General features: G+C 36.3%; 1 pseudogene; it reads left to right on the forward strand.

Moving 5' to 3' along the window:
- Window positions 1-341: 341 nt before the first annotated feature.
- The window catches only part of LOC149540893 (aldehyde dehydrogenase 1-like), a 239,542-nt pseudogene continuing 214,751 nt past the window's right edge, over window positions 342-25,132 (forward strand).

Here is a 25,132-nt window from a genome sequence, read left to right on the forward strand (position 1 = left end):
AGAAATAATTTTAAATGTGCATGACAACAGGCTTTGTCAGGGAATATGCATCAAACTTTAGTTTTCGAGCCTTCGGCTAAAATGCTGTTACAAATTGAAAATATAAAACTGGGAATTGTTTGGAAGTAGTAATAAAATATTTGAAACATGAAGTGTGTGCTTTCATCTCTTAGCTGTGGAATATTTGGTGCTGGTGAATGTGAAGTCATTCAACCTGTCGTGTTGGTGTGGGATTTCCTATATGCTTTGTTTTTGCATAAAGGAGGAGAGGTATGCTTAGCATTTCCTAAGCGTTTTTAGGATTTTGGCCTGTATAGAGAAGGAAATAAGTAAAGTAGCTAATGGCATCCCCTAGATCTAATGGAGCAGAACCAGGGCCTTGGAAGTTAGTGATGGAAGAAGGAGGACCCATAAAACCTTCAGTCACCGTGAAATACACAAAGCTCTTCATCAATGGAGAGTTTGTGGATTCAGTTTCAGGTAATATAATATTGTGTTGTGTATATTCTTTTAACCTTGAATGTGAGAACATGTAAGTAGTTCATGACAGATTTTGGTTCACCTAGAAAGCCTGTGGTTCTACTGATCTTGCACTTAATATAGGGCAAACATTTTCTCATAACCTTGCACTCCCAAAATTCTTCTTTATGAGAGAAAACATTTTAAAATGTTGTCTTAATATTAATATTAAGATTGTTCCTAGATTCAATGCCTGCATTTTCTCAATCTAACATCTGTGAACATAGTCAATAGTTTAATGTCAAACAGAGAATGGAGTAGGAAGTCAAAAAAATATACATTATGTTAATAAACCACTTTGGTCTATTATTGAAGTTGTTTGGTTCTGAATAAGACCAACAGTGATCAAGTTTGCTGAATGTGAAAGTCTGACACTACAAAAATTATGAAAAAATGTTAAGATTAATACTATATAAAATGTGAAAAACTAATGTAACTGGTTGAACATGGTTCAGATGGTAAGTCTGATTTTACTAGTCTCTAGCCCATCATACCAAATCTTTAAAATTATAAAAATATATAGACTGCAGAATAAATTTAACTAGTAGTTCTAGTTAAAATCGTAAGAAATTGATGAAACAGTTTCTGAATTCAATTTTGTTAGTTTTTGCATCATTTTAGATCACATTTGTTGATCTTCCATTTTTTGAATGATATTCTGTGAATCATCATTAAAATGAATTTGTGACTGAAAACTTTTAATTTTTATATCAACACTATTAACACTATTAAATCATACTATATGATCCATTTTAAGATAAGTTATTCTAATAAACAGCCTTAATGAGAATTAAGTAACATCAATAGGGTAAAGATTTACTGCACTAGCACTGCACTACTTCAGCTTTTCAATAGATCAGAGGAAGAGTGATTTAAAACAATGATACAAAGAGTTAACAAACAATTAACAAAAGCTATCTCTATAGATTCATAGATTGTAGAGAATTGTATGTATTTAATCTCAATGAATTTATGTGCAAGAAAAAAAATTGACATTTGACCCATGAACAGAGGAAGTTATAACGAGTGTGTCAGAAGCTATGAGTGAGGATGTTGATTTGGCTATTAAAGCAGGAAGGGTTGCCTTTGATCATGGTCCATGGCCTCGCATGTCAGGCCAAGTATGATTTGGGTTTTGTTTCTTAGGGTTCAGTTGTAATTTTGTACTTTATTAGTTTGAGTTGGTGACCCTAAAAGCCTAGAAGGATTAACCTTGTTAGCTTGGATGAGCAAGTAGCCTCTAGAGTTGCCGCAACAGATAGCCTTTCTAAATGCATAACTAATTCCAAACAAAGTTGCCTAATGGGAGTAATGTTACTAGCATTCTGTCACACCAATTTGCAAGGAAGTGCTGACCACCAAGTCAACACTCTCAACAATCTTCTCTTCGGCATTGATTGAGCCTTTAGTACCCACTGAAGGGAAACTCGAACCTATGACCCGAGGCTTTGATACCACTTGTTAGTAGCATTTGTTGTTGCATCAAAAGATCGAACTGTTAATGCCCTATACAAATGTCCAAAATTATCCAAATTTACAGCACAAATCTCTAAAGAGGTGTTGAGCACTAAGTTAACACTCTCAACTAGTAATTCTCCTAAATAAAGCCTTCTACCTTTAGATAGGAACCTCAGAAAATGTCCAATTCCACATCCTCTGCATCTCCTTCAAAAAGGGACACCACCACAGATTATCAATTAATCCTTTAGAGTTGTCACCACAAATTGTCAATGTAACAAGTTCTGAACAATTCCTGCCTAATGAAGTTATCCTTCTACCCTTAGATAAGACCCTTACAATCTGGCATGCATACCTTGACATGCCTATAAGCTCTTTTGTACAACTTTGGTAGATGGTCTCTTTGTTTACCCCTGCCTAACTGTCCCAAACATTTTCTGATTTGAAAGTCCTGCATCATTGATAAGTAGGAGATAAAATTCACAGAGTCGAGTAAGTCAAATTTATTGACTCATATTTCATAAGTAGTGGTTCATGAGAACCCATCTACTATGAAAATGAATTATATGCTTCACACTCATTGCATCTAGGTGATGCTCATAGAAGTGAAGCATTAGATCTTTTAAGCTCACTTATTCCAATACGATTCTGACTCGAATGCAATTAACCATGAATTTTTCTCCAAGTTAATGCACACTTAGCATGCAAACCTAGTTGTAAAATTGTACCTTATGTAATGTCCCCATTTTAGCAGTTGACCAAGTGTGTGTGCATTAGCCTTGTTCTACATGGTCCCGAAGGCTAACGAAGGGTTTAATGGGATCCTGGAGTGTTTTGGCCTAGTCATTTCCAGTTTGGGCCAAAATGAAGTTGATTCACTCAGTTTTAGGCATATTTACTATTTTTAGTAAGTTGGCTGGACACAGTGTAGGTCAATTTTGGTGATTGGATTCGATACTCCTTAGTGAGAGCTTTCTGATGAGCTATCACTCACATTATTCAGAGTCTGATTGCTAATACATTTTAATCCCTAAAGTTTTATTAAAGTAATGTCTAATTTAATTGTAAAATATTAAAGTGTTACTTTAATATTTATTTTATGGTGATGTGTACCCAAGGGAGACATAAGGGGTATTTTAATATATGTTTTATATATTACACATCTTTTATCCCACATTGCCCATAGAGTTGAGCGGACCCTTGGAAATAGAATAAAAAGAAGCATTTGTGGCCTCATTAGACAGGTTGAATATGAGAAGAAATCGGTGTGTGAGTTGCAACTCCGTTCTTGGCATTTGAGGATGTTTATCCTCTCTTGTAACATTCTAGACGTCATTCCCTTGGGGTTTGGCCTTTGGAATTCTTTGTTATCGGCTTCATTATCAGGCAGTTTAGTTGCATTTCCTGCTACAAGAAGATTTGGTATTTTGCTCATATCTTCTTCACTACTTGTCCAATGCTTATGCCGCTTTGAGAGAATGATATTACGAAGGTAGTGGACTAATTGAAGGACAAAGTACTATAGCAGCAAGTTCGAAAGCATGTACTGGAATATTATGTCAATAATGCTGAAGTAATTAGTGAGTTGATAAATCTGCCATGTATTTGGTTTTATGAATTCTGAAAATAACATTTATTTGGCTGTAGTTCATTTCCACTTTTGCATATTATTGTAGTTTCTTTCTTGTTTATGTTGTATGATACCAATTCCATCCACAAACACAACAAACAAATAAATGTTTGATTTCTGGAGTTATAAGGGGTTTAAAACATTAAATGGAGAAATAAGAGGTTGAATGCAAACTGTTTGACATAATTCCTTTCAGCAAGTTGGTTTAGTTTTTGGGACATTCAGGGGTGCCCATTTCAGTGGTATCAGAGCTATAAGTCCTGCCATCCTATGGAGGTCTTATAGGGAATTTGGAACAACCGGATAGAGGGAAAAAGTGTTTGACAAAATGTCAAAACACTAAAATCAGAAATAAATAAAAGACATAGGCTAAGAATTTATGTTTGAGCATGCGATAGGGGTCTTATAATTTTCGCGATACCAGAGCAAGACAAAATAGGATTTTGGACTCGCAAAACAAATAGTCTAGTACATCCGTGCAGGTCGACATTGAATCCAACCATACAGACACAGAGGAGATATTCTTTGATCAGGACAATAATATGGGTGATCGAGATGATAGGAATACAGGATTAGGCAAAGGTAGAAATGTTGGTCCAGATCAGGGGGAGGTACTGTTCAGATAGTTACTGGATACATTAGAGTAGGGGCAACGTATGCAGCAGGAGCAGAATAGGCGAATGGACATGATGTTGCAACTCATGGCTAGATAGATGGGTGTCAATATTAATCCAGGTGATGCCAACAACAGAAACAATAACAATGAGGGAAACAATAACAACGGGGGAAACAATAACCATGGAGGCCAAGGCAACAACAATGGTCTTGAGAATAACATTAATGGTAATAATGGACACGGCAACAATGGGAATGAGGCTGATAACTTTAGACACATTGCACGCCCAGTGTAGACTGCGAGCTCGAGACCTCTTCTACCCACTTTCCCACCCAGAGATCCGGTTCAACCAGTAAACAAACCATAGATTACCGAGTTACAGGATCAATTTAGGAGGGACTGGGAGGCTAGTGGACCGGAGTTTCAGGCGGATATTTCCCTCAGAGATTATATGGACTTGAGGATGAGACACATGCCTAGAGCAGGAGGGAGGAATCAAAAATTTGAGCTAAGGAAGAAAGTTGGAAAACTTTCTTTACCTTATTATGATGCTTCAGGGAAGATGACTGCACGAGCTTGGGTGCAGAAGGTAGATACATACTTGCAGCTAAATCCTATGCCTGAGGAGGAGGCTATCAAGTATGCAGCTATACACTTGGATGGCGTTGCACATGAATGGTGGCATCATGGCATGGTGACTTTGGGGCATAATCAGATTACATCCTATGAGCAATTCACTGAAACATTGATTGAGAGATTTGACACTAGGGATCCCGAGTTACATTTCAAGGAGCTAGCACAGTTAAAAGAGTCAGGTTCTGTGGATGCTTACATTGCCGAGTTTCAGCGCTTGTCTGTACTTGTTACTAATATCTCTCCTAGGAGATTGGTGGTGTTATTTTGTGATGGTCTTGTTGATCCATTACAAGGTTGGGTGAAGGGACATGATCCACTCACCTTAGCTGAAGCAACTAAAAAGGCACGAGATTCAGCTCCTTCGGTATACAAAGGAAAAAACCATCCAATAGATTCTTCCTACCGCAAGGACCAAGACAAAAAAACTATTTCAGAAAGAGTATAGCAAACCCAAAAAAGGATCAAAAGGACTAGACAATGAAACCTTGAATGAACTTTGAAAGAAGAAGCTATGCTTCCATTGTAAAGAGCCTTGGGACTTATCTCATAAATGTTCTCTCAAGGATAAGGCAAATCAAATGGAATATTTTTCAGCAGAAGAGTTAGAGTCAGAGGGGGAGGGTCAGCACTCCGATTCAGATGAGGGTAACACTATAGAGGAGAGCAGCATTCCTAAGGATGATAGATCGTGGCACGCTTGACAGGGGCCCAAAAGGCAATCACATTTAAGATCAAGGGTACTATTCAAGGGTAGAAAGTGATATCTCTTATTGACACTGGGGCTACACATAAAATCATAGATGTACAGTTGGTAGCCAAGAGAGGGTTACAGACAGAGGAGCATGATGGGTTTAGAGTCATGGTGGCGAATGGTGATAAATTATTATGCACTCGAAAGATATCTAATCTTCGCATCAGGTTTGGAGATGGCTATGAGTTGGAGGATGAGTTCTATGTTGTGGACATGGGAGATTATGATGTCATCCTTGGCATGACATGGATGGCTTCACTAGTTGAGTTCACACTTAACCTAGCAAAATTGGAGATGAGATTCCAGCATGAGGGCAGAACTGTGGTACTTAGAGGACTTTCAGATGGAGGTTGCAGAGTAGTGTCCTTGAGGATAATGTAGAGACTTTTTCGTCATGATGACATAGAGTGGGTGGCAGAGTGCTACATTATGCCAACTTCACCAGAGCCACAAGAAAAGAGTCATCCACCAGATGTCCAGAAGATACTTGATAGACATGCTAAAGTATTTAGCGATATTCCTCATGGGGTTCCTCCTGACAGAGGGATGGAACATGTTATTGAGCTTGAGGAGGGAGCCAAACCAGTTATGATTACTCCCTATCGTCATCCTAAGAAACACAAGGATGAGATAGAGAAGGCAATTAAGGATTTGTTGGAGATGGGGCATATTAGGCCCAGTAAGAGCCCCTTTCCTTCAGCAATAGTATTGGTAAAGAAGAAGGATGGGACGATGCGCATGTGCATCGATTACAGGGTACTGAATAAGAAAATAGTTAAAAACAAGTATCCCATTCCTAGGATTGATGAGCTGATTGATGAGTTGCATGGGGCATGCTTCTTCACCAAAATTGATTTGCGATCCGGATACCATCAGATCAGGATGAGAGAAAAGGACATTGAGAAAACAGCCTTTCGATGTCACTATGGCCACTTTGAGTTCATGGTTATGCCATTTGGTCTAACCAATGCACCCACTACATTTCAGAGTTGTATGAACCAGGTATTCAGGAAGCAGCTGAGGGGATTTGTCTTGATCTTCTTTGATGACATCTTGGTCTTCAGTAAGACCTAGGAGAAGCACTTACATCATCTAGAGGAGGTGTTATCTATTCTAGAGAGAGAGTCATTGTATGCCAAGGAATCTAAATGTGAGTTTGGCATGACTGAGCTCCTTTACCTTGGGCATATCATTAGTGCAGATGGCATTTAGGTTGATCCCGAAAAGATTAGAGCTATTGTAGAGTGGCCTACTCCCACAAACCTTACATAGCTTAAGGGATTCTTTGGTTTATGTGGTTTTTATAGGAGGTTTGTTAAGGGATTCTCACAGATTGCTACACCCTTAACAGATCTTGCTAGGAAAGGAGCCTTCGCGTGGTCAAGGGTAGCACATAGGTGTTTTGAATATTTCAAGCAGGTAATGTCTTCATGTCTAGTTTTAGATCTACCATATTTCACAAAGCCTTTTGAGCTTCATTGTGATGCATCAAGTGATGGGATTGGAGCAGTATTGATGCAGGAGAAGAATCCCATTGCATTCGAGAGTAGGAAGCTCTGGGGAGTTGAGAAAAGTTATTTTGTCTATGACCGGGAGATGTTGGCCATAATGCATGCATTGGCCAAATTTTGATCATATTTGGTAGGTGGAAATTTTGTGATCAAGACTGATCACAACAGTATTAAATACTTCATGAGCCAGTGTGATTTTAATGACTGGCAACAAAAATGGATGACTAAATTGCAGGCTTATGACTTTGACATAGATTTTGTCAAAGGTAAGAAAAATGTGGTGGCTGATGCCTTATCTTGGAGACCTCACTTATGTGCTCTGGCAGAGGTTTCAAGAGATTGGAGAGATCAAATTATAGTAGAGTATGTCGGAGATGCTTGGGCTTCTGGATTGATTTCAGGTACCATACAGGATGATCGCTATGAGGTGATAGATGGATTGATCAGAGTTCAGGACAAGGTTTATTTGATTCCGTCATCACATTTGAGAGAGGTGATACTGAAGGCATTTCATGATGCACCCACAGCTAGACATCCGGGGGTCTTCAAGACCTACAAGCAGATCCGAGAGTGGTTTTCATGGAAAGGGCTCAAGGATGATGTTCAGAGGTATGTCAGGGAGTGTGTGGTTTGTCAACAGAATAAGGGAGAGCACACATTTCTTGCAGGTTTATTACAGCCCTTGCCCATTCTTGATAGGAAATGGGAAAGTATTTCGATGGACTTCATCACTAGTTTACCACGAGTGCAGGGAAGGGATTGCATCTATGTGGTGGTGGACCGCTTGACGAAGTTTACTCACTTCTTTGCTATTCCATCCACTTACACAGCAGCACAGGTGGCAGATCTTTTCTTTAGAGAGATATTCAAGTTACATGGGCTGCCCAGATTCATTGTCAGTGACCGGGATAGTAAGTTTATGAGTGTTTTTTGGCAAGAGTTGTTTAGGTTGTGTGGTACAGATCTTACACCTAGCACTAGTTATCACCTGCAAATAGATGGGCAAACAGAGATTGTGAATAAATGGGTGGAAGGATATTTGAGGAACTATGTAACTACACAACAAAAGGCTTGGATCAGATGGTTGCATATGGGAGAGTATTGTTATAACACCACTTATCATATGTCCATCAAGATGACTCCTTTCATGGCACTCTATGGTTATGAAGCACCTAGCTTCATGGATTTAGTTTTGGGGGACAGTAGAGTGCCCAAAGCCAAAAACTTATTGCAAGATAGTCAGGACATCTTGAAAGTGCTCAAAGAGAATATAAAACAGGCCTAGAATCAACAGAAATTGTATATTGATCAGCACCGAATAGAGCATAGCTTCGAGGTAGGGGATATGGTTTACTTGAGGCTACAACCATATAGACAGTCATCGCTCAAGAAGAGCGGAGCTAAAAAGTTGAAACCTAGATTTTTTGGTCCCTACAAGGTGATTTACAAAGTGGGAAAAGTCGCCTATGAGCTTGAGCTTCCAGAGGGAAAATCGAGTGCACAATGTGTTTCATGTGTTTAGGCTTAAGAAATCCATTGGTCAGAGTGTAGTGCCTTCTGCAGATTTACCCCCTTTGGATGAGGAGGGGAAGCTTGTGTTAGTACCTGAGGCTATTCTGGACACCAGAGAGAGGAAGCTTAGAAATAGGATAGTGAAGGAGTATTTGGTCAGATGGAAAGACCTGCCGGAGGAAGATTCTACATGGGAGAGTGAGCAGGTTATTCAGCAGGCTAGGCTGAGATTGCTTGAGGACAAGCAATTTCAAGGGGGGCGGATTGTAATGTCCCCATTTTAGCAGTTCACCAAGTGTGTGTGTGTGTTAGCCTTGTTCTACATGGTCCTGAGGGCTAATGAAGGGTTTAATGGGATCCTAGAGTGTTTTAGCCTAGTCATTTCCAGTTTGGGTCAAAAATGAAGTTGATTTACTCAGTTTCAAGCATACTTACTATTTTTAGTAAGTCGGTAGGATACAATGCAAGTCAATTTTGGTGATTGGATTCGATACTCCTCGGTGAGAGCTTTCCGATGAGCTATCACTCGCATTATTCAGAGTTTGATTGCTAATGCATTTTAATGCCTAAAGTTTTATTAAAGTAACGTGTAATTTAATTGTAAAATATTAAAGCGTTACTTTAATATTTATTTTATGGTGATGTGTACCCAAGGGAGACATAAGGGGTATTTTAATATATGTTTTATATATTACACATCTTTTATCCCACATTGCCCATATGAGTTGAGCGAGCCCTTGGAAATAGAATAAAAGGAAGCATTTGTGGCCTCATTAGACAGGTTGAATATGAGAAGAAATTGGTGTGTGAGTTACAGCTTCGTTCTTGGCATTTGAGGACGTTTATCCTCTCTTATAACATTCTAGACATCATTCCCTTGGGGTTTGGCCTTTGGAATTCTTTGTTATCGGCTTCATTATCAGGCAGTTTAGTTGCATTTCTGGCTACAAGCGGATTTGGTATTTTGCTCATATCTTCTTCACTACTTGTCCAACGCTTATGCCGCTTTGAGAGAATGATATTACGAAGGTAGTGGACTGATTGAAGGACAAAGTACTGTAGCAGCAAGTTCGAAAGCATGTGCTGGAGTATTATGTCAATAATGCTGAAGTAATTAGTGAGTTGATAAATCTACCATGTATTTGGTTTTATGAATTCTGAAAATAACATTTATTTGGCTGTAGTTCATTTCCACTTTTGCATATTATTGTGGTTTCTTTCTTGTTTATGTTGTATGATACCAATTCCACGCACAAACACAACAAACAAATAAATGTTTGATTTCTGGAGTTATAAGGGGTTTGAAACATTAAATGGAGAAATAAGAGGTTAAATGCAAACTGTTTGACATAATTCCTTTCAGCAATTTGGTTTAGTTTTTGGGACATTCAGGGGTGCCCATTTCACCTTATGAACCATTCTCCATTGTTTAATCACCAGTAATTGATCATTTATAGAAAATGCCCTTGTTTAAGGCCAAGTTCATAACTTGGATTTAAAAAGATGTCTCTTTCAACTAGTACAAGACAAAACAAAATTTGTGTTCTTTTGAGAGCATTAATATCCATAATAAGTTAAGCAATATTTTTTTCAGTAATCAAATTATGATATTTGCTATCACAATTCAGATATATAGATCTTGAGTCAAACTCATTGACCCATGTTTCTACTTTTGATTACAGGAAAGAGGCCGCATACTACACAAATATGCAGATCTACTTCTTTAGCATTCAGATGAAATTGCAGCATTGGAGACATGGGATAGTGGAAAACCTTTGGATATGGTCAAGATGGGGGATGTTCCTGGCTCTGTTGCCATTATGCAATACTATGCTGTTACAGGATAATAACTAGCTTAATTAGCAAGTTTACTTCTACTATGTTATTTAGGGTTGGAAATTATAGTTCCTAAAAGTATGACCAATTCTATACTTTTGCAGGGTATGCTGATAAAATTCATGGGCTGACATTGAAGATGAATGGGCAGTACCAAGGATATACATTGCATGAGCCCATTGGAGTGTGTGGTCAGATTATACCATGGAACTTCCCCCTCGTCTTTTTTTTTCTCTAAGATCAGTCCTGCTTTAGCCACTGGATGCACAGTGGTTATCAAATCTGCAGAGCAGACCCCATTAACTGCACTTTACTGTGCTCATTTGTCCAGAGAGGTATGCAACTTAAATTTTTTTATGTAAATAATCTAAATATTTTTCTATTTCAGTAAAGTAACCAATCTTGTCTACCTATACAAGTAGTACAACTTTTTTAATAAATTGATAGAACCTTTTTTAAATTAAGATTTCAGAGCCAGATGTTTACAACACGGTATTACTATTGATAATCGTTCTTGTAATAACCCATATTCAAAATCTCATTTCCTACATAGATCTTTTAAAGGAGAAAAGTTATAACCAAATAACAAATAAATATGTATAGTGAAGAAATAAAATGCTTTTATCTTATTCAATTCTCATCATCAATAGAGTTTACATCTGACTATAGATATCAAAGGTATCTTCTATTTGAAAGTCGTTACTAAAGATAATTTATACTATTTCATTTTTGTTCTTTCAGCTCTCTTTTCATTTTGATTATGGATCATAGTTTGGAAACTTCAATGCAAAAAAAAATCCACAAATTGTATTATCTATATTTCATACTAGTTAGTTATGTATATATGTATATGTATTTGTATGTCTAGATATAGGTGTGTCTAGATATAGATGTTAAAATTATTAGGTAGTCTATGTGAGGTTAGTAGTTTACATCTTTATATGTTGTCTACTGCAAGTTCATACTAGATAAATTGAGGTAACAAAATTAACATCACATCTTCATAAAAAGACAAGTGGAATGGAAGTTATGAGAAGTGAAAAAAAGTACTTTTGATGAAGCCACTACCATAAAGAGCTGACCAAAATTTCACAATAAAGGATCCAATGATAAAAAAAACCACCAAACAATAAGATGCAGGAGCACCGAAAGAAGAAGGAACCAATGCAAACATACTCATGCTTGGGAAGAGAAACCAAACAACCTCAAACCAAAAATAAGGACAACCACAAAACCATAAACCTCCATAGATGACAGGGGAAAAGTACTAGAAAAGATGGGAGAACTAGTACAACCCACACCCTCACACCAAGAAGGGAAAGTAATAAAGAAGCTGGAAACAAGCCAACCAAGGAGAGCCTAATCCCATTAGACATGAGATGGCCAAAGTATTGGAGAGAAGACAAAGAAAGAAATATAACACCAAAACCACAATTGAGAAAAGCAAGAGCCAAGCCAACCAACTACAAGAGAGTAGGGCTACCCCAGGATGCCTAGACCTGCACAACTTGAGGGGGTAGCAATATTGTTGTAAAGCAAGATGAGAAACCAAAGCAAGACTACACCCCCAAGCCACATAGGTAAGGAAACCTAAGGCAACTCAAAGAACATTGAACCAGATAACAAGGCCAAACCTAGGAAATAAGAAAGTCGCTCTAGCCTCCCAAAACATAGCTAAAAGAGGAAGAAGACCACCTACAACCATCAACCACATCTTTCCACCAGCAATGAACTGCCTCCATAGGTTGTGCATCCACCTTAATGGGATTCCACCTCAATAAGAAGTAGGAAGGATGAGATATGAATTAGAAAATTTAGTTGCATCAACAATCAGGTCAATTCATTATTACTCTCTAATAATTATAGCAGTGGATCAAATCTCTTAACAGAGCTAGCCTAATAGCTATTTGGAAAATCCTCTAACAAGGTAGCATTTCTAGATTGAAGTGTCTAAAGACCTCTAACAAGGCCACTCCTAATAGGATGAATTAAATCCTCTAATAGGGTCACACCTAAAAGTGTGTTTTGTAACCTTTAATAGGGTTGGATCCTAAAAGGGGTCACTTTAGAAGAGTGAAAAACAATAACTAACTACAATTGGATGCTTTTCCAAATTGGGTTTTCATGATAAATCCTGGTGTCTCTTGTGTACATGTTATCTCCTTAATTTTTTTGCAACTAAGTTAATAAAGGCTAATCACATGAATATCTTAAGATCTAATTATCTTTGTGCTAATTGAGTGATAGTAATATTCAGTGTTAACCGAGTTACAATAGAATATTTAGTGTTAACTGAGTTACAACAAGATTTGGTTTTATATTGTGTTGACATCTTAAAAGCAAAGTGGATTTATTTTTTCATAATTGATTCGCCCCTCCCCTCTCAGTTACTCCTTTCCATTTCCAAAAATTGGTATCAGAGTTGTTGGTGCTTGCAGATAAGGTTTCAAGGACCTAAGCTAAAGACCAAGATGTCTTACAGAAGGGAAATTCCTATGTTGAATAGAGATAACTTCCAAGCATGGTAGGAACTCATGAAGCTGCATTTGGAAACCATTAGAGACACATGCCTAAAATACTCAGAGAACAATTGTATGTGGCACTTGTTGGACCTTTGTTTGTGGATCAAATTGTGGAAAAGAAGAATCACAATATAATGATGATTGGCATTGCCTCTACTCTCAATTATGCTGAATTTGATGAAGTAAAAGATATTTCTATTGCTCATGAAATGTGGAACAAGTTGAAAGATATCTATGGAGGAGATGACAATGTGAGGAGAGCTAAGTAAAAAGTCTAAGAGGTCATTTTGATCAGATGAAGATGAGAGAATATGAAAATATTGTACAATACAATGAAAGAATCAAAGCAAGTTTAAGTGCAATTAGAAACTCAGGAGGGAAAATAGATAATGTGCCAATAGTCAACAAGGTACTCGAAACTCTTCATCCTTTTTATGCAATTACAGTTTTACCTATTCAAAAAATGAGATGTGATCCCAAAAATTATATAACTTTGGATGCACTAGTGGGAAGGTTGACATCCTTTGAGTCAGATAACTTTGATAACTATGTTCCTAACTTTAGTAGCATTGAGTTTGCATTTCAAGCTAAGCTATAACTCAAGAAGAAAGGTGGAAAATCTAAAAGCAAAAACTCTGATAGTGAAGATGAAGATAATTATGATGATGACCTTGAAGTCATTGATGCCCTTTTTGCAAGAAGATTTTCTAAAGGCAAAAGAAAGTACAAAGGTAAAATACCTCTAATATGCTTTTATTCTGAAGAAGTTAACCACATTATTACAAGGTGTCTAAACAAAGAAGGAAAATAATAAAAGAAGCATGACAAGCTCAAAGGCAAGAAAGATTACAAAACTACAAAGACAACAAGGATAAAGGTAAGAAATCCTATTGTATGGCTAAAGACTCTAATAGTAGTTCAAATTTAGAAAGTGCACATGTAGAAATACATAAGAGGAAGGCTGACCTAAAAATGGTCATAGAAAGTGCACATGTAGAAATTGATGAGTGTGCAAAAAAGAGTGAAGAAAAAAGCAGAAAATAACCTAAAAACTACATAAACTTTGTATACTTTGAACTTGATATTTTACTTAAAATTCAAGCAAATACAATTGGAAATAAAAATTCTTAACCACCCAAGTCTCATAAATCTCTAGTTCAACTTGAGTTGTATCTAGTGCAACCTGAGTCAAAGTTTGAAGGACTCGAGTCTTAATCAAAAGGACCTGAGTTTTAGCTAGTATAAACTAAGTCATAGTTTGATAGACCCAAGTTATAGATAGTGGTATTGAATTAGATTCAAAAGATCATCATGAGCATGGAAAACTAAGTGAAACAAGTTCTAAATTCAAAGAGAAAGTACCTGTACTTTCTAGATATGTCAGAAGGAATCATGGACCTAAGAAAATCATTGGAGATTAGTCTGTTGGCTCCTAAATTAACAACTTTTAAATAACCCAATGATAGGAAAAAATACATCTAGGGGTAGCTGATTCCCATATTCAACATACCTATTTAGACATCAGGGCCAACTATAAGGCTATACTTCTTCAGGCTCTACGAAACCTAGGCGAGTGAATCCATAGATTCTATTATATGACCAATTCTCAAAACCATAAATATGGGTCTATATTTAGTAGATGAAATCCCTTGAATCTTCTATGCTTATGAAAACAACATAGACACGAAATAATCAAAATCCTAACCTATGAACTTGACAAACTAAGTGAGGGTAAATCCTTTTAGCTTTTCAACATAAAAGGAAAATGACACAAGTAAAGGATGAATAACTAGGGCCAAAGGCTCACCCAGCTATCGAAACCACCCTGCAAGAGTTAACACAATGGAAAAAAACACAAAGAACAACAACCAAAGGAGGAAGAAGAGTAAAATACTTTTATTGATTCATCAAAATATCTTCATTCATGCCTAGCTATAAGGCCTTTTGGGTTATGGCCAAATACAGATACATTCACATTCAAAGATCCAACAACAAATTCACACTTTCCAATTCTGCTCTGCAATCCTCTTCCCAAAAGCTACCTAACTCTAAGCCTAAAAACCCTATTTATACTTCCCAAAATGGCTTACAGATCATTCTAGAACAATACATAAGAGGAAGGCTGACCTAAAAATGGTCTGGACACATCCCAAGAAAAGATCTTAACATAAATATTGTGATCAAAATAAATACTATAAGTTAGCTCATAAAAATCACATCCAAATGCTGACACTCGACATAAGTAGGAAAACTTGGCACATGAAGGATCACTCGACATACATTGGGTAACTTAGCACATGAACATCACTCGGCATACATTGGGTAACTCGGCAACAACTAGCACTCGAAAACAACTTGAACTTGGTATCAACTAGAACTTGGCAACAACTAGCACTTAGTAGTAACTGGAACTTGGTAGCAATTGACACTCGGTAGTAATTGGAACTCGGCAGTAACTAGCACTCGGAAACAACTAGAACTAGTATCAACTAGTAGAATGAACAAAAAAAGTGCAGTATTACAAGGAAACCTAGGATGCTCCTGCATTAGACAACCAAGGTTGGAAGAAATGATTCTTTTTAATTATTGAGATGTCACAACTTGAGTTGAATTAAACTTAGATTGAGAAATCCATGAAGCATCTTCAATAGGTTTGTTCTTCCACTTCAGCAAATATTCGTAGTAATCTTTTCCTTTTGTGCTCTTTCCAACTCTCTGATCCAATATCTGTTCAACTTCTTCAATCTACTTCTTAGGATAATCTTTTAATACAACAACTTCATCATCTAACTCATGATACTTATATAAATCATAAATATTAAATATAGGAGATATATCCATGTCATTAGGTAACTCAACTTCATAAGCATTACCACTATCAAACTTCTTCAAGATCTTACAAGGTCCAAATTTCTTCATCTTTAGATTATTGTATGTTCCAACTAGAAATCTTCCTTTCTTTAAATGAACCATCACCTCATCACCAACTTCAAAATCATGATGTTTCTAGACTTATCAGTATTCTCCTTATACTTTTGATTACTTTGTTCCAACCTCAACTTCACTTCCTAATGCAAAGATTCCATAAAATCAACAAATTCTTCTCCTACAACACTTCTCTTCTCTTCACCAACAACATCCCTCAAACTAGATACTCCTCTAGGCTACATTCCTGTAACAATCATAAAAGTTGTTTTTTCTGTAATCCTATTCACATAATTATTGTATGCAAGCTTAGCTTGTGCTAACATTATTTTCCAATTACTTAGCTTATCTCCAACTAAACATCTCAACAAATTACCCAAGCTTCTATTCACAACCTCTGTTTGTTTATCTGTCTATGGATGGAATGTAGAACTAAACTTCAATTCAGTACCCATCTTCTTCCACAAAGTCATCCAAAAGTAACCATCAAACTTACTATCTCTATCAAAAATAATACTTCTTGGTAATCCATGCAATCTCACAATTTCTTTGAAGAAAAGTTTGGCAACATGCTCTGCATCTGATGTCTTCTTACAAGGTATGAAATGAGCTATTTTAGAAAATTTGTCCACTACAAAAAATATAGAATCATACCCCTTCACTATCTTAGGCAATTCAAGAACAAAATCCATACTAATGTCACTCCAAAGTTTCATAGGAATAGTAATAGGTGTATACAAATCAATATTTTGATTTACTTCTTTTGCAACTTGAAAAACCCCACAACTCTTTACAAATTTTTGAACATCCTTATGCATTTGTGGCAATTATAGTTATTCTTCAACAAACTCCATGTCTTATCAATTTCAAAATATCTAGCCAATCCACCACTATGCTTTTCCTTAATCAGATTCAACCTCATAGAACTTCTAGAAATACACAACTAAATGCCTTTGAAAAACATACCTTCTTGAATGAAATACTCATCATACTTACTTATGTGATCTATCAAATTTGGTGCTCTACACTCTCTCCACACCTCAAAAAAATTAGGATCAACATCATACAACTCTTTTATTTCATCAAAACCATGAACTTCAACCTTCATTTCAATCAAAAAAGAATGTCTTCTACTTGATGCATCAACAACTCTGTTAGTAACTCGACTCTTGTGCTTAATAATAAATCTGAAACTCTGCAAGTACTCAACCCACTTCATATGTCTCTGATTCAATTTATGTTGACTTCCCAAGTATTGCAAAGCTTTATGATTAGTAAACAACACAAACTCTAGAGGAATCAAATAATGTCTCCACTTCTTTAAAGCTTGAACAATAACATAAAATTTTTGATCATACACAAAATACTTCCTTTTGACCTCATTTAACTTTTCACTAAAGAAAGCAACAAATTTACTTTCTTGACTTAATACATCCCCTATTGCATTACCACTTGCATCACATTCAACTTAATATACTTTGTTGAAATTAGGCAAAGCCAATACAGGTAATTCAACAAACTTTTTTTTAAAGTCTCAAAACTCTTATCAGCTCCATGTGTCTACTTGAATTCCTTTTTATCTCTCATTGTTTCAGTCATAGAATTACAAAAAACACTGAAACTCTTTATAAACCTTTTGTAAAAACTAGCTAAACCATGAAATGATCTTACCTCACCCACATTCTTAGGTGAAGGCTATTCCAAAATTTCTTTAACCTTCTCAGGATCCATTTTCAATCCATCAATTGAAATCAAAAATCTCAAATACACAATCTCCTTTTGCATAAAAGAACATTTTTTTAGATTAATCAACAACTTTTCCTCTTTGAACCTCTGCAGTACTTGTCTACTATACTCAAGATGTTCTTCCTTAGTCTTACTGAGTATCAAAATATCATCCAAATAAACAATCACAAACTTACCCAAAAATCTTTTCAAAACTTCATTCATCAACCTCATGAAAGTACTAGGTGCATTAGTCAAACTAAAAGACATAACCAACTATTCATACAAACCATCTTTTGTCTTGAAAACAATCTTCCATTCATCACCTTCTCTAATTTTGATTTGATGATAGCCATTCTTCAAATCAATCTTGGTAAAATAATTTGCTCCACTCAATCAATCCTGATGTAGGGACTCTTCTTGATACCATAAACTCATAATAGAAACCAAAGAAACAACAACAAATGTGAGAACAAAATATGAACTTCTTTTTATTGCCACAAATGCAGAATTACAGAATTCTCAATTACAATATGCTAAGCCAAATGGGCGGCTTCATTACAATAGTCTGCAAGACAATGCTGTGAACTATCACCTAGAGTTGTCCTAGACAATCTTTGAGCCTTTCTTAAATAGGCAGTTTTATGCCACCTGGCAAGGTTCTAGATGCTTAAACTTAATACCTAGGGCCAACAAACCCTAAAAATACACATAGAGTAGGCCATATACATCTTTGACAAATATATTAGAAATTCTAGTAACCCAACTTTTGAAGGCCATAACTCATGAACTGTTGCTTCAATTGGCTATTACAACCACTTTTTAGAAATGTCAGCTCCTAATCTACAGGCTTAGAACTGTGCTAGTGCCCTTCCATTAAGTTTTTGGACCTTATCTGGGCACTCTAAGGCCTCCAATGGTGAGCCTATAGATTTTTTGTACAAATTTTTTCACCAAAAATCTGCAATAACTTCTTTGATACTAATGCTTGAGCAATGAGATTTTTATGGTAGGATTACAACTCTAAAATGAACCTTTCTATAGAAAATGAGAACATTTTGAGCTCGTATGAAAAATTTAGTAAAACTAGTAAGTTCCCATAAATAGTAACCACCCTATCCACAAGTCTTTATTAAAATAGAAAAGGCTGATTTTTTATTTTTTTGGGTGATGCAAGATTACCCTTACACCCAGTATGCTCCTGCATTAGACACCTAGGGTAATTTGAGAAGTGACCCTATCACATCTCAGGTGTTTAGAGGAAAACCAACATCATTGACCTCCTCCTTTGCTAGCCTTGATGAATCCACAACTGGTCTCCCTTTCCATTTGACTAGATATTGCTCATAAGTTTTGTTTCTAGTACTTTTTCTAATACGACTGTCTAGTATCTCTTCAATCTCCTTTGTAGCCAAACTAGCTACTGGAATGCTCCACTTCACTTCTACAACTTCATCTCCATCACCTCCTTCATAATACTCTATAAAATATAAAATATTAAATACTGGTGAAATATTCAATTCAGTAGGCGACTCCACTTCATACAGATTTCTAGAATCATGTCTCTTCACTATCTTGCATGGTCCAAACTTCTTCATTTTCAGCTTATTATATGTACCTACTAGAAAATGCTCCTTTCTCAAATGAACTATGACTTCATCTCCAATCTAAAATTCCTTATATCTCCTTTTCACATCTATTTTAGCCGTATATTGTGTATTCATCTTTATGTTCTTCCTCACCTCCTCATGGATGTTCTTCAAATGTTCAACAAAATCTTCTGCTTCAGCACTGCTTATCTCCCCCTTATCCAACTTCCTCAATTCAAAAACATTTCTTGGACTACTCCCATATACAATCTAGAATGGTGATTTACTAGTACTCCTATTGATAGAATTATTATATGCAAATTTTGCCTATGGTAAAATCATAGCCAATCCTTTTGGTTTATCTCTAACCAAGCATCTCAGCAAGTTTTCCAAACTGTGATTCACAACTTCTATCTACCCATTAGTCTGTGGATGATGTGATGAACTAAAATTCAAATTTGTCTTCAACTTCTTCCATAATGCACACCAGAAATACCCAACAAATTTGGTATCTCTATCTGATACTATACACTTTGGTAGACCATGCAATCTCTCCACTTCTCTAAAAAATAACTCTACTACCTGAACAATGTCACTAGTCTTCTTGCAAGGAATAAAATGTGCCATCTTTGAAAACCTTCAACCACCACAAAAATAGAATCATGCCCACACCGTGTCCTTGATAATCGAAGAACAAAATCCATGTTGACATCCTCCCACAACTTCTCTAGTATAGGTAATGGCTGATACAATCCTGTATCCTGCTTCACTCCTTTCAACATCTAATATACTTGACAACTTTGTACAAACTTCATCACATCTTGCTGTAACTGTGGCTAGTAATAATTTTTAGCAACCAAAGCTATAGTTTTATCTCTGCCAAAATGTCTAGCCAATCCTTCACTATGCTTCTCCTTGATGAGGTTCTCTCTCATTGAACTTCTTGGAATGCACAACTGGCTTCCTTTGAACAACATATTATCTTGGATCATAAAATCCAACCACTTTGTTCTGTCAAGTGTAACAGGTTCTGTACAAGCCTTCCATGCTTCACCAAAATCAAGATCATTTGGATACAATGTACTAAGTTCCTTGAACCCAACAACCTCTATTTGCAGTTTTGCTAGAAAAATTTGTCTTCTTCTAGGAGCATCTACAACTTTGTTAGACTTACAACTTCTATGTTTCAAAACAAATGTATAACTCTGCAAAAACTCAATCCACTTTTAATGCCTTTGGTTTAATTTTTTTTGACTATTCAAATATTTCAAAGCTTGATTATCAGTATACAAAACAAAATCCTTGGGAAGAAGATAGCATCTCCACTTCTTCAATGCTTGAACTATGGCATAAAATTCTTGATCATAAATAAAATATTTTCTTTTTGCATCATTCAACTTCTCACTAAAATAAGAAATAGGTCTACCTTCTTGGCTCAAAATAGGTCCTATTATAGTACCACTAGCGTCATAGTCTACTTGAAACACCTTGTTAAAATTAGGAAGTGCTAAAACAAGTTGCTCAGTAACTTTTTGTTTCAACAGATTGAAACTCTTATCTGCTCCTACACTCCACTTAAACTCTTTCCTATCTCCTCTCATTATTTCAATCAATGGTCCACAAACACTGCTAAAGCTTTTTATGAACTTTCTATAAAATGTAGTGAGTCCATGAAAAGATCTTACCTCTATCACACTCCTTGAAGCAGGCCATTCAATGATAGCCTTCACTTTCTCTGGGTCCATTTTCTGACCTTCTCCTAAGACTACAAATCCTAAGTACACCAACTCCTTTACAAAACTGCACTTCTTCAAGTTTATCAACAACTTTTCTTCCCTCAACTTTTCAAACACCTTGTAAATATGAATCAAATGCTCCTCCAATGTCTTACTAAAGATCAATATATCATCTAGGTAAAAAATGACAAATTTACATAGAAACTCGTTCAGTACCTCATTCATGAGCCCTATGAAAGTGCTTAGTGCATTGGTTAACCCAAAAGGCATGACTAACCACTCATAGAGTCCTTCCCTTGTCTTGAAAGTAATCTTCCACTCATCACCTTCTCTAACATGAATCTAATGGTACCCACTCTTTAGATCTACCTTTGTGAAATACTGAGCTCAACTCAAATAGTCTATAATATCATCTATCCTCAGCAAAGGAAATCTATACTTGATGGTGATCTTGTTGATAGCATGAGAATCTATGTAGATCCTCCATTCTCCATTCTTCTTTGGTGTTAACACTGCTGGTATAACACATGGACTTAAACTCTCTCGAATCAATTCCTTCTGCAATAAATCATGAAATTGCTTGTTTAACTCTTCTGCTTTTTGTTGGTGTCATTCTGTGCACTACCTTGTTTGGCAAACTGGCTCCTGGAACCAAATCCATCTGGTGATTGACTTCCTCATTGGGGGCAATCCATCAGGTACATTATCTGATACAATATCAGAAAACTCTTCCAACATATTTGCAACTTTTGCAAGTACCTCCTCTACTTCTTTTTGCTATCTTTAGAAATTATAGCAAAACACATATGCTCATGTTTCATACATTTAAGAAACTCTTTTCCATCAACAAAACATATTTTGGTAGCACTACATACCTTTTGTTCTTTATCCTTCAATGACGTCAACTTATGTTTCACTCCATCCTTAGTTAGAGTGTAGGTGTTTTCTTACCCATCATGTACAACATGCTTGTCAAACTGCCATGGCCTACCCAATGACATATGACATATGTCTATAGGTATGATATCACATAGTACCTCATCCTGGTAGCTCCCAATCTTAAATTTCACTGAGCACTTCTCATTGACCATAACCTTGTGGTCATCTTGCATCCAAGCAATACAGTATGGATGCAAGTGTTTTTGTCTCTTCAGCTTCAACTTGGTGACCATCATTTCTGACACTAGATTTTTAGTACTTCCACCATCAATGATCACATCACAACACTTATCTTCACATATGCACCTTGTTTGAAACAAACTCCTTCTTTGATCAGGTTTATTTTCACCACTTAGCAAGTCTCTTCTGTTAACTAGGACCTCTTCTCTTTTAACATCTTTAGAATCTGAGGATCTAACATCTTCATCAATATGTGCAACTCTTTCCTAACCTTCTATTCTTCGATCTATCCTTCTTTGACACTGGGTACATTTAAATGCTCTATGCCCTTCTTCCCCATAGTGAAATAATTTTCCATAGAAGTCTCCTCTTCCAGATCCTTGTCCTGTGCCTCTTCCTCTCTGATCTCTATTGTTCTAATCATGAAAATGGTTGGAATTGTTTCCCCTTTGGTTCTAGTTGCTACTTCTAGCCACATCCTTGTTCTTCTGATCATCATCATGGCATCCATAAGATCATCCACTAGATCTTCCACCACAACCTCTTCCAGTATTCTTATTGTTAAACTTCTTGCTCAGTTTCTCCTCAACTATTGGGGCAAATTGGTATGCCTCCTCAATATTGTTCATCCAAACCAGACTCAGCTCATCCTGACTGCTAGGCCTTAACCCATTAAGATAATAGGTGACTTTCTCCTTATTAGCTTCTACATGGCCAGTTCTAATGAGAACTCGGTAAAACTCCTCAGTGTATTCTTGAACAAATTTCTCACTTGCTTCATTCCTTGCATCTTCTTCAACAGATCAAGCTCATAATCCATAGGAATGAATTGTCACTTCATTTTAGCTATCATCCAATCCCATCTAGTGATTTTGTCCTTTCCCTTTCTATTTTGTTCCAACTAAACCTCTTGCCACTAGATCTTTTCATGTCCCTTTAGTTTTTCCTTCACAAACTTGACCCTATTTGGATCTTCAATATCTTCATACTCAAACTACTCTTCTAGTTCATTGATCCAATCGATTAGCTCTTCTGGGTTAAGATTTTTGAAAATGTGGGAATCTCAAACTTAGATCTTTTTCCAATCTTGGAGATGGCCCTAAAAAGCCTCTCTTCCTCTAGGTTTAGAACTGCCTCTACTTTGGCATTTTCTTCTACTTCATCCCCATCCTTGCTTTCATCTCTTATGGGAAGATTCATTCATCTACACATTTTTTCTTTCAATGCTTGCATTTTTATTTGGAGGGCTCGAAAACCCTTAGGTGTAATACCTATAGCTCTTCTGCGATGCTCTCTTCGTGAAGGCATTTTCATGCTTCTGCTAAAACCCTAGTGCAAACTACCTCACAATCAGCAATCTATCTATAAGCCTAGCCCAGACCATGGTCTTGGTGCGAACTACCTCACAGTCAATGATCTATCCACATGCTAAAGAACTCTAGCTCGGATACCACTTGATGTAGGGGACTCCCCTTAATATCATAAAATCATAATAGAAACCAAAGAAAGAACAAAAAATGTGAGAAAAAAATATGAACTTCTTATTATTGCCGCAAATGTGCAATTACAAATTTCTCAATTACAATATGCTAACCCAAATGGGCACCTTCATTATAGTAATCTGTAAGATAGTGCTACGAACTATCACCCAAAGTTGTCCTAGACAATCTTCAAGTTTTACTTAAATAGGCAGTTTTACACCACTCGAGAAGGTTCTAGATGCTTAAACTTAATACCTAGGGCCAACAGACCTTAACAATACACATAGAGTTAGTCAAATACATCTTTGACAAATTATTTTAGAAATTTTAGTAGCCCACACTTCTGAAGGCCATAACTCACAAACTGTTGCTTTGATTGGCTATTATAACCACTTTTTGAAAATGCCAGCTCTTGATCTACTAGCTTGGAACTGTACTAGTGCCCTTCTATCAAGTTTTTGGACCTTATTCGAGCACTCTAAGGCCTCCAACAATGAGCCTAAAGATTTTTTTCTGCAAATGTTTCTACTAAAAATCTATAATAACTTATTTGATACTAATGCTTGAGCAATGATATTTTTATGGTAGGCATACAACTCTAAAATGAACCTTACTATAGAAAATGAGAACATTCTGAGCTTGTATGAAAAACTTACTAAAAATAGTAAGTTCCCATAAATAGTAAGCACCCTGTCTACTAGTCCTTATTAAAATAGAAAAGGTTGAAAATAAAATATTTTTTTGGGTGATGCAAGATTGCCCTTACACCTAGGATGCTCCTACATCAAATCAATTATGTCATCCATTCTCAACGTAAGAGACCTATACTTCACTTCCTTTTCAAATTGTTTCCCATTAACCATGCAAACTTTTATTATAGTACAACTAACCTCATCTAGACTTTCAATCAAAGATGGAAATGTTTGTTTCCTCCCATTTACCTAAAGAATATATATCATCCATGATGCATATCATATCTATCATATTGCTAAGGTCTACCCAAAAAAATATCACAACAATCCATAGGATTAATATCACACAACACTTCATCAAAGTAATGCCCAATCTTGGACTTCACAACACATTGTTCACTTACTAATATCTTATGCTCATCTTTGATTCATGAAATATGATAAGGTTTGGGATGTTTCGGCCTTTGTAACTGCAACTTTGTAACCAACTCTTCTGATGCCAACTTTGTAGGATTTCCACTATCAATGATCACCTTGCAACATTTTCCATTCATCTTATATCTGGTCTTGAAAATAATTCTCCTTAAAATAGGTTCCTCATCACTTCCCTTATTACACAAGGTTCTTCTCACCATCAGATTTTCTCTAGCCTTAGGTCCATTTGGTGAACTCTCATTGTCTCCTTGAATCACAACATTTCTAGTATTTTGCCAACTTTTAGAAGATCTACATTCAAAGGACCTATGCCCTTCCTTTACCACATGTGAAACAATTACCATGAAAACCACCTCTAGAATAAGAATTACCTCTACCTTAGTAAGATCTAGTACCTCCTTGGTATGAGCTACCACCTTTCCACTCGATCTTGTCTTTG

This window comes from Cupressus sempervirens, chromosome 9, assembly GCF_028749045.1.
Source record: "Cupressus sempervirens isolate cs-2001-9-10 chromosome 9, ASM2874904v1, whole genome shotgun sequence".
In the NCBI taxonomy this organism is placed as follows: Eukaryota; Viridiplantae; Streptophyta; class Pinopsida; order Cupressales; family Cupressaceae; genus Cupressus; species Cupressus sempervirens.